This window comes from Rattus norvegicus, chromosome 18 (genome assembly GCF_036323735.1).
Source record: "Rattus norvegicus strain BN/NHsdMcwi chromosome 18, GRCr8, whole genome shotgun sequence".
Lineage (NCBI taxonomy): Eukaryota > Metazoa > Chordata > Mammalia > Rodentia > Muridae > Rattus > Rattus norvegicus.
The window spans coordinates 66,121,397-66,135,910 of NC_086036.1; positions in this window are offsets into that span (position 1 = coordinate 66,121,397).

The window sequence follows — 14,514 nt, forward strand, 5'->3', positions numbered from 1 at the left end:
GAGCGATCTACATCCGGCTCCTGTCGGTCTGCACTTCTTTGCTTCATCCATCTTGTCTAATTGGGTTGCTGTATATGTATGGGCCACATGTGGGGCAGGCTCTGAATGGGTGTTCCTTCTGCTTCTGTTCTAAACTTTGCCTCCCTATTCCCTCCCAAGGGTATTCTTGTTCCCCTTTTAAAGAAGTAGTGAAGCATTTGCATTTTGGTCATCCTTCTTGATTTTCGTGTAGGACCCTGAACTTGATGAAGACATCTCACTTAGGCCTAAGTGCACCAAAGTCTCTCACTCTCTGATGATGTGTATAATAATTCATCACTAGTAGTCATTTTAATGTTGTATTATTTTAATAGACTAATAGTCATATGTTGTTCCCTAAGGCCTAAGACATAGTCCCTGGTTCTTGGCCACTTTAGCAGTGTGAAATATGGGATTTAGACTTAAATCCAACTTTAAAAGTTACCATTGGTTACTTCTACAATATTCATGCCACTTTTGCACCAACATATCTTGCAGGCAGGTCATTGTAGCAAGGTTGGTAGCTGGGTAATAGTGATGATTATTTTCCCCTCTGTTAGATAGCACTTAAAATATCTTCTAGCAGTATGAATGCTGTTCAGTAGGGGTGAAGTTTCGATTTGGGTCCATGTTTAATAACATAGGTAAAATGTTCTTTTAGAAACGGGGACTTAGCATCATGTTATTGAGAGTAACCAATATCCTTGGCAATAGCTTATGATGGTTGGGTGTAGGGTAGAAAATGGGACCCATTTGGTCAATGAATCAAAGAGGTGGAACCCATCCCTAGCACTGGAAACATCACTTCGTGGAATAAGATGTCTAGCCAGGGCTCTGTCTCTCGCATTAGATGGTATGTCCATAAATTCTTTTCATATATATATGACTAGAAAAAAGAGCATCTGATCTCCTGGAAATGGAGCTACAGATGGTTGTAAACTGTTTAGTGTGAGTGCGGGAACTGAACGAATTCTATTCATGCTCTGTAACTGCAGGGTCATCTCCTCAGCTCCTTGGTCTTACCATTCTTACACGTCTCTGTGTTGGGAGTAATTGGAATGTTTCCATCTTCCACAAACATGCTACTCTTAAATGTGCATAAGGAATAGCTTTTCACCCGACTCAATCTGGATTCTTAATTATTCATTACACGTTTTAAGAGAGGACAGATTATATTAAAGGCCATGAACACAGAAAACATCTTTATAAATGTGACTTTTTAAACAAAGGAAAATATTATTAGTGGTTGTTTCTGGTACTAAGAAAATTGGCTAATATTTTCTACATCTGCATACTCCTTTGAATTCTTCAATTTTCTCTGCATGATGAACATGTTTGACTTATATCAGAAGATGAATTTAAAAGATCAAGCAAGTTTCTAAACAACCTTAAGACCCACCTCAACTGTTGTGTCTTCCATAAGACCTTTGCCAATTTTCCCAGAAAAGAAAATCTATAAATCCATACGTGGTGCAACTCTGATCCCTCACAGACGGGGCCCTTTTGTTTTTCATTACAAATAGTAGTTACTTGAGGAGAGATAGTTTAAAATGTTCTTTTATTTCTCCACTCCCATTAACATAGTAAATATGTGAACAGAGATTTTTAAACCAAAATAGAAAATACATTTTCTCTAATTCATAAAGCATACATAAAGTATTGTGAATTTTAACCACCCCTTTATACTAGAACTCACTGCTTCTATATAACTGTGATTGGGCGCCTACTTTCCATTGTCCTTCCCCCCTTCTCCTCCTTTTACCCTTTCCAGCCTCTAGTTATTTTCTATATTCAGACCAATTATCTTTATAGCATCCTCATGAGAACATGCCAAATTTATTTTCCTAAAACTTAATGATATTTTAATTGCCTTGACTTGGTCATTGTGCATTGTATGTTAGTATTAAATTATATATCTCCTACACATGTATACTTATCAAATATTAATAAGAATTTGGCAGCAGCTGTGATGGACTGTTGGTGACATCTCAGCACTTGGAAGGTAGAGAAAAGAAGATTGTGAATTCAAGGCCAACCCTGGAGTATAGAGGGTGTTGATATGCCCAAAACAACTAAAACTTAAAAAAAGTTTACAGTTGGATGTGATGACCCTCCCTTGTAATCCTAGCAGAGGCAAGAGAGTTGCTCTGAGTTCAAGGCCAATTAAGGATATATAGTGAATCTCAAGCCAGCGCAGATTATAAAATGAGACTTTGTCTTGACAAAATTTTTGAGGAGGTAGAAATACCACCTACTCCACTCTGTCTATAGTATATTATTCACATGAATGGAATTATCAAATCATAAATGTGTATAATTTAGATATAGTATTTGAAGGAACAGAGTCCTTGGGGAATAGCTCACTGGTTTCATGGAAGTTGAGTGATGCATCACACTCTGCTGTGTAACAGATGAGCCTTCTTGCAAATGGTGGAGAGTGGCAGAGCAAGGCAGCAGTGCCCTTAGGACTACTGTCTAATAGAGCTATTATTCTCATATGTATCTATGCTAGGTGTGGTTATGCTCCAATCAACACTGACAATTGCTAAAGCCTTGTCAACCAGAGCAACGTAGGAAATAAGGTCTTCCAATCCAATCGTCATCATATTCCTCTGAAGTTTGACTGCTGTGGAAATTTCTCGGGAATTCCAGCAACACATAATCCAGGTGACTACCCTGTTCTGCAGAGTAAAGCCTTATAACTTTCCTGTCAGTGTCAATTTGTATTCCGCATATTCCATAGTTGTTTTTGAGACTATTAATCTCCTGTAATTCATGGTGGTTTAGAAGACTATTCTTTGAGTCTTTTACTCACAGTGAGGAATAAACTAAGGATTAATAGCTTGCTTATAAATGACAAACTTGGAGTAAGAAGACACTCCACCTTATGCAAAGCAAGACTGACCTGATTAGAAGTCATGGGAGAATGAGATCAATATGGGGTGTGAGCAGTGAGTAATAGTCACTTAGGGTCTGAGTCACAATTCAGTCTAAGGGGAGATAGATGATAGACAGACAGACAGACAGACAGATGATAGATAGATAGATAGATAGATAGATGATAGATAGATAGATAGATAGATAGATAGATAGATAGATAGATAGATAGAGATAGATAGATAGATAGATAATGGATGGATGGATGGATGGATGGATGGATATATGATATATGGATGGTTAGATAGATCACTTTCTCATAAAAGAGGCAGAGGGGAAGCAGGCTAAATAAGAAAACAGGGTGAACTTAACACTTCACCAGAAATCAAAACCCTAAACTTCTCATTCTTGAATGAATGTGTGGGCCTAAAACACTGAAGGGCACTCTAAAACGAAAATGCATTCAGCTGACCCCAGTCTGTTCCTGAAGCCAAGCTCAATGGGTCCTCAGGAGAGGCCACCCTGATATAGGTGATTGGAAGGTAAACATAATTCAGAGAAATAGCTGTGGTCCCCGGAGAAACACCTAGAACAGAGAAATAGCTGTTGTCCCTGGAGGTACACTGCAAGAAGAAAATGTGGTTTTCTGAAATTCCTGCTCCCCCAACAGGGAGAATGAAAGCAGAAAAGGGATTTTGGAAGAAGGTTTCAATGGAAGCAACCATCATCTACAGCACACATTTTACTTTGGAGGAACCATGAGACAAAATATTAGTGAGCCAGGTACTTCAAATGAAAATGGACGACACCACCGGACCCTGAAGGAAACAGACCGGATAAACAGTTCTCTGCACCCAAATCCCGTGGGAGGGGGAGCTAAACCTTCAGAGAGGCAGACAAGCCTGGGAAACCAGAAGAGACTGCTCCCTGCACACACATCTCGGACGCCAGAGGAAAAAGCCAAAGACCATCTGGAACCCTGGTGCACTGAAGCTCCCGGAAGGGGCGGCACACGTCTTCCTGGTTGCTGCCGCTGCAGAGAGCCCCTGGGCAGCACCCCACGAGCAAACCTGAGCCTCGGGACCACAGGTAAGACCAAATTTTCTGCTGCAAGAAAGCTGCCTGGTGAGCTTGGGACACACGGAAGCAGAATTTCTCTAGGACCGGGCACGTTCTGTGTTTACCGGAAGTCCCACACCCGCGGATCCCGGCCCACAGCAGCTCTCTGCTCCCAGACCCGGTGAGAGAGAGACCCAACCGCCTGGTCAGGTGGGCACTCCTGAGGCTGCAGAGCGGAAGAGACCACAAACACTGCTCACCCCTGCCCACATCCCTGGCCCAAGAGGAAACTGTATAAGGCCTCTGGGCTCCCGTGGGGGAGGGCCCAGGAGCGGCAGGACCCCTGCCAGAGACACCGCCGGAACCTGAAAGAAACAGACCGAATAAACAGTTCTCTGCACCCAAATCCCGTGGGAGGGAGAGATAAACCTTCAGAGAGGCAGACAAGCCTGGGAAACCAGAAGAGACTGCTCCCTGCACACACATCTCGGACGCCAGAGGAAAAAGCCAAAGACCATCTGGAACCCTGGTGCACTGAAGCTCCCGGAAGGGGCGGCACACGTCTTCCTGGTTGCTGCCGCTGCAGAGAGCCCCTGGGCAGCACCCCACGAGCAAACCTGAGCCTCGGGACCACAGGTAAGACCAAATTTTCTGCTGCAAGAAAGCTGCCTGGTGAACTCAAGACACAGGCCCACAGGAACAGCTGAAGACCTGTAGAGAGGAAAAACTACACACCCGAAAGCAGAACACTCTGTCCCCATAACTGACTGAAAGAGAGGAAGACAGGTCTACAGCACTCCTGACACACAGGCTTATAGGACAGTCTAGCCACTGTCAGAAATAGCAGAACAAAGTAACACTAGAGATAATCTGATGGCGAGAGGCAAGCGCAGGAACCCAAGCAACAGAAACCAAGACTACATGCCATCATCGGAGCCCAATTCTCCCACCAAAACAAACATGGAATATCCAAACACACCAGAAAAGCAAGATCTAGCTTCAAAATCATATTTGATCATGATGCTGGAGGACTTCAAGAAAGACATGAACACACTTAGGGAAGCACAGGAAAACATTAATAAACAAGTAAAAGCCTACAGAGAGGAATCGCAAAAATCCCTGAAAGAATTCCAGGAAAACACAATCAAACAGTTGAAGGAATTAAAAATGGAAATAGAAGCAATCAAGAAAGAACACATGGAAACAACCCTGGATATAGAAAACCAAAAGAAGAGACAAGGAGCTGTAGATACAAGCTTCACCAACAGAATACAAGAGATGGAAGAGAGAATCTCAGGAGCAGAAGATTCCATAGAAATCATTGACTCAACTGTCAAAGATAATGTAAAGCGGAAAAAGCTACTGGTCCAAAACATACAGGAAATCCAGGACTCAATGAGAAGATCAAACCTAAGGATAATAGGTATAGAAGAGAGTGAAGACTCCCAGCTCAAAGGACCAGTAAATATCTTCAACAAAATCATAGAAGAAAACTTCCCTAACCTAAAAAAAGAGATACCCATAGACATACAAGAAGCCTACAGAACTCCAAATAGATTGGACCAGAAAAGAAACACCTCCCGTCACATAATTGTCAAAACACCAAACGCACAAAATAAAGAAAGAATATTAAAAGCAGTAAGGGAAAAAGGTCAAGTAACATATAAAGGGAGACCTATCAGAATCACACCAGACTTCTCGCCAGAAACTATGAAGGCCAGAAGATCCTGGACTGATGTTATACAGACCCTAAGAGAACACAAATGCCAGCCCAGGTTACTGTATCCAGCAAAACTCTCAATTAACATTGATGGAGAAACCAAGATATTCCATGACAAAACCAAATTTACACAATATCTTTCTACAAATCCAGCACTACAAAGGATAATAAATGGTAAAGCCCAACATAAGGAGGCAAGCTATACCCTAGAAGAAGCAAGAAACTAATCGTCTTGGCAACAAAACAAAGAGAATGAAAGCACACAAACATAACCTCACATCCAAATATGAATATAACGGGAAGCAATAATCACTATTCCTTAATATCTCTCAATATCAATGACCTCAACTCCCCAATAAAAAGACATAGATTAACAAACTGGATACGCAACGAGGACCCTGCTTTCTGCTGCCTACAGGAAACACACCTCAGAGACAAAGACAGACACTACCTCAGAGTGAAAGGCTGGAAAACAACTTTCCAAGCAAATGGTCAGAAGAAGCAAGCTGGAGTAGCCATTCTAATATCAAATAAAATCAATTTCCAACTAAAAGTCATCAAAAAAGATAAGGAAGGACACTTCATATTCATCAAAGGAAAAATCAACCAAGATGAACTCTCAATCCTAAATATCTATGCCCCAAATACAAGGGCACCTACATACGTAAAAGAAACCTTACTAAAGCTCAAAACACACATTGCACCTCACACAATAATAGTGGGAGATTTCAACACCCCACTCTCATCAATGGACAGATCATGGAAACAGAAATTAAACAGTGATGTAGACAGACTAAGAGAAGTCATGAGCCAAATGGACTTAACGGATATTTATAGAACATTCTATCCTAAAGCAAAAGGTTATACCTTCTTCTCAGCTCCTCATGGTACTTTCTCCAAAATTGACCATATAATTGGTCAAAAAACGGGCCTCAACAGGTACAGAAAGATAGAAATAATCCCATGCGTGCTATCGGACCACCACGGCCTAAAACTGGTCTTCAATAACAATAAGGGAAGAATGCCCACATATACGTGGAAATTGAACAATGCTCTACTCAATGATAACCTGGTCAAGGAAGAAATAAAGAAAGAAATTAAAAACTTTTTAGAATTTAATGAAAATGAAGATACAACATACTCAAACTTATGGGACACAATGAAAGCTGTGCTAAGAGGAAAACTCATAGCGCTGAGTGCCTGCAGAAAGAAACAGGAAAGAGCATATGTCAGCAGCTTGACAGCACACCTAAAAGCTCTAGAACAAAAAGAAGCAAATACACCCAGGAGGAGTAGAAGGCAGGAAATAATCAAACTCAGAGCTGAAATCAACCAAGTAGAAACAAAAAGGGCCATAGAAAGAATCAACAGAACCAAAAGTTGGTTCTTTGAGAAAATCAACAAGATAGATAAACCCTTAGCCAGACTAACGAGAGGACACAGAGAGTGTGTCCAAATTAACAAAATCAGAAATGAAAAGGGAGACATAACTACAGATTCGGAGGAAATTCAAAAAATCATCAGATCTTACTATAAAAACCTATATTCAACAAAATTTGAAAATCTTCAGGAAATGGACAATTTCCTAGACAGATACCAGGTATCGAAGTTAAATCAGGAACAGATAAACCAGTTAAACAACCCCATAACTCCTAAGGAAATAGAAGCAGTCATTAAAGGTCTCCCAACCAAAAAGAGCCCAGGTCCAGACGGGTTTAGTGCAGAATTCTATCAAACCTTCATAGAAGACCTCATACCAATATTATCCAAACTATTCCACAAAATTGAAACAGATGGAGCACTACTGAATTCCTTCTACGAAGCCACAATTACTCTTATACCTAAACCACACAAAGACACAACAAAGAAAGAGAACTTCAGACCAATTTCCCTTATGAATATCGACGCAAAAATACTCAATAAAATTCTGGCAAACCGAATTCAAGAGCACATCAAAACAATCATCCACCATGATCAAGTAGGCTTCATCCCAGGCATGCAGGGATGGTTTAATATACGGAAAACCATCAACGTGATCCATTATATAAACAAACTGAAAGAACAGAACCACATGATCATTTCATTAGATGCTGAGAAAGCATTTGACAAAATTCAACACCCCTTCATGATAAAAGTCCTGGAAAGAATAGGAATTCAAGACCCATACCTAAACATAGTAAAAGCCATATACAGCAAACCAGTTGCTAACATTAAACTAAATGGAGAGAAACTTGAAGCAATCCCACTAAAATCAGGGACTAGACAAGGCTGCCCACTCTCTCCCTACTTATTCAATATAGTTCTTGAAGTTCTAGCCAGAGCAATCAGACAACAAAAGGAGATCAAAGGGATACAGATCGGAAAAGAAGAGGTCAAAATATCACTATTTGCAGATGACATGATAGTATATTTAAGTGATCCTAAAAGTTCCACCAGAGAACTACTAAAGCTGATAAACAACTTCAGCAAAGTGGCTGGGTATAAAATTAACTCAAATAAATCAGTTGCCTTCCTCTATACAAAAGAGAAACAAGCCGAGAAAGAAATTAGGGAAACGACACCCTTCATAATAGACCCAAACAATATAAAGTACCTCGGTGTGACTTTAACCAAGCAAGTAAAAGATCTGTACAATAAGAACTTCAAGACACTGAGGAAAGAAATTGAAGAAGACCTCAGAAGATGGAAAGATCTCCCATGCTCATGGATTGGCAGGATTAATATAGTAAAAATGGCCATTTTACCAAAAGCAATCTACAGATTCAATGCAATCCCCATCAAAATACCAATCCAATTCTTCAAAGAGTTAGACAGAACAATTTGCAAATTCATCTGGAATAACAAAAAACCCAGGATAGCTAAAGCTATCCTCAACAATAAAAGGACTTCAGGGGGAATCACTATCCCTGAACTCAAGCAGTATTACAGAGCAATAGTGATAAAAACTGCATGGTATTGGTACAGAGACAGACAGATAGACCAATGGAATAGAATTGAAGACCCAGAAATGAACCCACACACCTATGGTCACTTGATTTTTGACAAAGGAGCCAAAACCATCCAATGGAAAAAAGATAGCATTTTCAGCAAATGGTGCTGGTTCAACTGGAGGTCAACATGTAGAAGAATGCAGATCGATCCATGCCTATCACCCTGTACAAAGCTTAAGTCCAAGTGGATCAAGGACCTCCACATCAAACCAGACACACTCAAACTAATAGAAGAAAAACTAGGGAAGCATCTGGAACACATGGGCACTGGAAAAAATTTCCTGAACAAAACACCAATGGCTTATGCTCTAAGATCAAGAATCGACAAATGGGATCTCATAAAACTGCAAAGCTTCTGTAAGGCAAAGGACACTGTGGTTAGGACAAAACGGCAACTAACAGATTGGGAAAAGATCTTTACCAATCCTACAACAGATAGAGGCCTTATATCCAAAATATACAAAGAACTCAAGAAGTTAGACCGCAGGGAAACAAATAACCCTATTAAAAAATGGGGTTCAGAGCTAAACAAAGAATTCACAGCTGAGGAATGCCGAATGGCTGAGAAACACCTAAAGAAATGTTCAACATCTTTAGTCATAAGGGAAATGCAAATCAAAACAACCCTGAGATTTCACCTCACACCAGTGCGATTGGCTAAGATCAAAAACTCAGGTGACAGCAGATGCTGGCGAGGATGTGGAGAAAGAGGAACACTCCTCCATTGTTGGTGGGATTGCAGACTGGTAAAACCATTCTGGAAATCAGTCTGGAGGTTCCTCAGAAAATTGGACATTGAACTGCCTGAGGATCCAGCTATACCTCTCTTGGGCATATACCCAAAAGATGCCTCAACATATAAAAGAGACACGTGCTCCACTATGTTCATCGCAGCCTTATTTATAATAGCCAGAAACTGGAAAGAACCCAGATGCCCTTCAACAGAGGAATGGATACAGAAAATGTGGTACATCTACACAATGGAATATTACTCAGCTATCAAAAACAACGAGTTTATGAAATTCGTAGGCAAATGGTTGGAACTGGAAAATATCATCCTGAGTGAGCTAACCCAATCACAGAAAGACATACATGGTATGCACTCATTGATAAGTGGCTATTAGCCCAAATGCTTGAATTACCCTAGATCCGTAGAACAAACGAAACTCAAGACGGATGATCAAAATGTGAATGCTTCACTCCTTCTTTAAATGAGGAAAAAGAATACCCTTGGCAGGGAAGGGTGAGGCAAAGATTAAAACAGAGACTGAAGGAACACCCATTCAGAGCCTGCCCCACATGTGGCCCATACATATACAGCCACCCAATTAGACAAGATGGATGAAGCAAAGAAGTGCAGACCGACAGGAGCCGGATGTAGATCGCTCCTGAGAGACACAGCCAGAATACAGCAAATATAGAGGCGAATGCCAGCAGCAAACCACTGAACTGAGAATAGGTCCCCTATTGAAGGAATCAGAGAAAGAACTGGAAGAGCTTGAAGGGGCTCGAGACCCCAAAAGTACAACAATGCCAAGCAACCAGAGCTTCCAGGGACTAAGCCACTACCTAAAGACTATACATGGACTGACCCTGGACTCTGACCCCATAGGTAGCAATGAATATCCTAGTAAGAGCACCAGTGGAAGGGGAAGCCCTGGGTCCTGCTAAGACTGAACCCCCAGTGAACTAGTCTATGGGGGGAGGGCGGCAATGGGGGGAGGGTTGGGAAGGGAACACCCATAAGGAAGGGGAGGGGGGAGGGGGATGTTTGCCCGGAAACCGGGAAAGGGAATAACACTCGAAATGTATATAAGGAATACTCAAGTTAATAAAAAAAAAAAATTAAAAAAAAAAAAAGGAAAATGGACTTAACAATGCCTGACAGAGAATAAATTTCTTTTTTTTTTTTTTTTGGTTCTTTTTTTCGGAGCTGGGGATCGAACCCAGGGCCTTGCGCTTCCTAGGTAAGCACTCTACCACTGAGCTAAATCCCCAGCCCCGAGAATAAATTTCTTAATGGAGGACATAATTATTCTACAGAAAACTATTAAACTATGTAATCTACGTAACTATATTATAACTCTTCAGACTTTTAGTCCTTACAACTCTGTAAGCTATATACTACCGTTATTCCTCTTTAACAAATGGCAATCCACATTGAACCTTGAGGAGATCATAATTAATATATGGAACTTATACTGAAATTCCATTTTCTTTGTCCTACAAACCCATGTTTGTAATCACAATGAATGAGGCATCCCTCTTCTATAATAAAAGTACATCGTCGCCAATTCCAGGTGGCTCTTCTAACTCATAAAGAGAGCAGTTAATAGTAGTAATCCCAGCTTTCCTGGGGATGCTCCTTCTAGGTGCAGAATGCCCCATGCCTGTGTTGGCCCATTATCTTCACAGCAACTTTAGAAAGAAACTGAGTGCCTCAAGTGTACAGACTAAGATGCTGATGACGAGGGGTTGGGGATTTAGCTCAGCGGCAGAGTGCTTGCCTAACAAGCAGAAGGCCCTGGGTTTGGTCCCCAGCTCCAAAAAAAAGAAAAAAAAAAAGATGCTGATGACGAGAAAGGTTAAAACACCCCCCACACAGTCACACACTGAGAGCTATGCTACTAAGGTAGAGAAGAAAATCTCCAAATCTCCTTTGGTCTTTTATGCCCAGTGTAAGAGTCCCAGCTTTTGGTGTTCTAGGAAGAAAGCTATTACTTTTGTGAGATGTTTCCTTTCTCAGCAGAAAAAAAAACCTTGGCATAAGAACACTTTTGGGGGGCAGGGATATGGATTTTGGTGGATGGGTGGATAGAAAAATGGGAAGGATATGGGAGGATGTGGAGAAGAGGAAACTGTCCACAAAGTATATTGTATTTTTACTTTTAAAAAAAAAGTACAAAACAAAAGAACACTTGGATCAGGGAGAAGAAAGACTGGATGAAGCATTTGAGCTTATCTCTTACCCTTGTTCAGGCTGCAGACCAGGACACTATAACCTGCTTGTTGAAATCCATCAGTTAACTACACTTGGGTTATTAAGATGCTCTTTTTTTTGTCTTTCTTTTTTATTTATTTATTTAATACTTAATAATAATTCTTTGGTTTCCGGGCAAACATCCCCCTCCCCCCTTCCCCTTCCTTATGGGTGTTCCCCTCCCAACCCTCCCCCCATTGCCGCCCTCCCCCCACCAGTCTAGTTCACTGGGGGTTCAGTTATTAAGATGCTCTTGAGGGAATAATCTGTGAGAATTCCACGTGCTACAAAAATTAAGACATAGGAATGTACCTCATTTATGTTTTAAAATCTTGATATTCCAAATCGATGGTTCTCATAGTAAAAATGTTGCTAATTTTTAAAAATTATTGGTTGTTTTAGGAGAAAGAAGCATTAGCTATTGCACAACATACGCTGTGTCATTCTTGCATGCAGGAAATAAATCCTTTAATATCGCATGCAAACCTCACCTCAGATCATTTCCCAAGTATTTCTTGCATACATTTTACTTTATATCCCACCCCATTCTAAGCTTTGAGCAAAGCATGAGTAAAACTTCCTCAGACATTTCCACTCTCTCCTAACAGTCTTCTTACGTGGATAACATAATCACTTGAAATTTTCTCATTATTTTATCAACTTCTAATTGAATGAGGAGAAAGGCCAACAACTGAACCACGTGACAATGGAAAACCCACCCAAACATAATGATTTCGCCACTATCTCATAGTGATGGACGGCCCTGGTTAACATCTACTTAATGTCCATCATGTGCCAGACTAATATTTTATGTGCTTTACCTGTATTAGTTCACTTACACTCTCAGTAACTGTACAAAATAAGCAGTGCTTTATCCACTCTTTCTGGATGAGAAAACAGGTGAGGAAAGGTGGTTTACAGTTCCCAAGGTCACATAGTGACTGAGGAAGCTAGAATTCAGCTACTGGCTGCTTAGCTGTAGAGTTTGAACAACTTCTATGCCATCCTTCATTGAGACCCAGAAAGAAAATAACAAAGCAAAACTGGATCTCAAAGGCAGTGAAAGGTAAAAATGAAATTCCATTTTCTCAGAAGAGAAAATACCAAGAGAAAAGTGCCAAGCCCCATTTTGCTTCTTCCATTTATTCTTCCAATATCCATCAATATCCTCCCAAATGTTGCGTAAGGTAAGTAGAACCCATCGAAGAGTGTCTTGAATGCATTCATGAATACAAGGAAACAGTCAAATCTAAATCCGAAAACCTTTCACACTCAAGCAGAGGCCCATAGTTTGGGTTGTAATCTTAGCTTTAGGCACCAGTGCACCAATGAGACCCATGAGGTAAAGGGATTAAATGCTCTGCACTGTGCCTACAAGCTCCACATCCCTCCAAAGACAGTTCCAGTTCCAGCTCCACTCCCTTCCTGCCCTGGATTGGATGATTCCTCAGACTCCTCTGGCTGTGTGATGTCTCTGTGATATTATTGTCTGTGTGCATTCATCTGAAGAACATGGGTACTTTGTTCTCCCTGCCAATACAGGGCTGGGTTCTTTGAAGTGATACAAAGGTAGAAAGAATGAGCCACTCCTCTCTGGAAGAACTGCTGTGGTTCCTCAGGGAAGGTGAGCCTCCTGGAGACACGAGTCCTTAGACAGTGAGGTTGGCACCTAAGGCCAGTTCATCGCTGCATCATAAATGACTCATTATTATTAGAACTCATTATAATTTTGTAACTGCCAGACGTTTATTCAAAAATTATAAAGAAAACCTGAGGTTTGTGAAGAGATTAGAAACGGAGAGAAAAAAAATGCCTGCATATCCCTCTTAATGTCTTCATTTCATTACCATATCAGACTCTTGGCTGTCCCCAATATTCACCATCCCTTTTTCCTACATAAAACACAACTCATATGTTAGATAGATACATTCATACATCTTTCTAGCCTCTTTGTGGCACCTAGACATCGGCATATGACTAATTACTGTAATTGGAAAATGATAGAATTGCTATAAAAAAATTTGGGGAAGATTTGTGCTTTGAAGTATGTGACTTTCTTTATTCCAGTAACTTATCAATTACAATAAATTTAACATTACAGACTGATAGAATTGTCTTTAAGGTAGTTAGCAGAAAGCAATAGGAGTTTCTTGTTCCATTTATAAGAAAAGTAATGATTTCCTTCTAGGTCAGAAACAAATGTAGGGACAAATACACTTGATGTCACAGAACCTGTGCACACTATGTTCTGATAAACTAAATCTCAGAGGAGGTGTGTACTCACATGAAAGACGTGAAATGCTTTGCCTTCTTCTCTATATTATGCTATCACATGCTTCTTTAGTTGGTTTTCTATTGTGAGATCTCTCAAAGACAATTGAAATCCATTTTCTCTGATTTGTACAAAAGCAATTTGAGAAAGAAACCTCACACAAGATAAGCATAAACAGAAAAAGTGATTAAAAAGTACTTTGCCAGATATTTAAGATAACAGGCACTTATGAGAATAATTTAAAATGCCTCACTGCCACTAGACTTCAGTGGATGAATGTTAGTGCTGTAAATACCAAAATGTATGATAGGAAAGTATGAGGATTTTAGTATGTGTTGAGTTGATCATTAGAACTAGGCAAGCTTTAGACATGGTTGTAGGCAAGGGTACCTGCTGAATGTTCACGCCTCGCCGCTCAATACTGTCATTCATTCTAAACCACTTACCTACTGAATGAGCACACCTCACTCAACAGTATCACATCACTTTAAAAACAGTGTTAGGTGAGATACTTTAAGCCTTAAAGGTAACTCCCACAACTCTGTGGACTACTGTGGCTGGGTATAAAATTAACTCAAACAAATCAGTAGCTTTTCCC